This window comes from Phaenicophaeus curvirostris, chromosome 19, assembly GCF_032191515.1.
Source record: "Phaenicophaeus curvirostris isolate KB17595 chromosome 19, BPBGC_Pcur_1.0, whole genome shotgun sequence".
NCBI lineage: Eukaryota > Metazoa > Chordata > Aves > Cuculiformes > Cuculidae > Phaenicophaeus > Phaenicophaeus curvirostris.
This window is the reverse complement of record NC_091410.1, coordinates 15,016,945-15,018,240: the sequence shown is the minus strand read 5'-3', so window position 1 is coordinate 15,018,240 and position 1,296 is coordinate 15,016,945.

Below are 1,296 nucleotides of genomic sequence, written 5' to 3'. Positions count from 1 at the left end.
TCCTGGTGCAAGAAGCAGGGCCCAAACTATGACGCCACTGTGAAAATGTAAGGATTTACAGCTTGTAGAAGAGCAAAACCATAGCAGAAAGGAAGTCTCTTGCAAAGGAGGCTTGTCCCACATGTGTCTTTCTCTCCCTCCTGAGACAAGTGTAATTAGTTTTGTGCCAATTTAAAGACAAAGAGGTCTCCCAGGAAGTGGTGATGGGCACCAGGACTTTGACTCTGGCCCTGATTTGTCCTTGGCTCATGTGAAATGGGGAAGAATAGCCACAAACCTGTGCATCATGGGCAGCTTGTGCTTACATAGGGGCTGTGGTCACCATGTGCTCCTATCCCTTTCCTCCTTCATCCTCTGCCCTCCCTCTCTGGTCCTGCACTGGATAAGTGTCCCATTTCACTGTGGGATCTCTGCTGGATCAGCCTGAAAGACAGGATTCCTGGTTTGTGGGGAACTTTGGTTTATCTGAAACCAACAGGATGCACGCAGCAGCTGACCCCTTGCTGTGGCTCAGGACCATGAAGGGCTGGGTAGCCCCATCACACAGCACAATCTGAACGGGCATCCTCAGTAGCCGTGGGGATGCCAGGGTGGTGTTGGGTTGTACGGGGAATCAGCTGGGACTCTGAACCTTTGCTCCACAGGGGAAAGAGCTGCCCAGAGCCAAAGCCTGCTCTAAGGTCTCGTGTAGACAAGGTGTCGAGCTAGAGCCTCAGACCTAGGTTTCTGGGCTTTGGTACCAGTTTGTCCCAAAGCCTGAATCCCACTGGCTGAGGCTCCTGTGACATTGTGCTGGAGCTGCTGGCATTCATTCTGCCATGAGCCCTCCATGTTTTGCTGGGAGCTGGGGCCACCTTGTGCTGAGCATAGGCCAAAAGTTTACTGAACTGTAAAACAACATAATGTTCTGTGAACAGGTCGTTCCCAAACTGCTGCTACTGCCTTGGAAAACTCTTGGTTGGTTTCATCTGTTGGGTTTCTTCTGCATCCCTAGCCTTTGGAGTAGCTAATGCAAGAAGATGCTTTAAAATGTGTTTCAGTAGTTGCAGTGCACTCCCTTGTAGTCACTTTTGCAGACTTTTCTTCTTGCAAAGGCAGAGCTGTCGGCCCCTCTGCTGGTAAACTACTGCATGGTTGTGGCTGTGTGTGCCAAAACACTCTTGGAGCCAGGGCGAGGTCTCCCCTCTGGGGCTCTGCTCTTTCCACCCCAAACTGGTTTTTCGAGTAATTTTTTCATATGTGCCTCAATCTCCACTGCTTCTCACCTGCGTCTGGGGAGGAGCCTCCCAGAAGCTG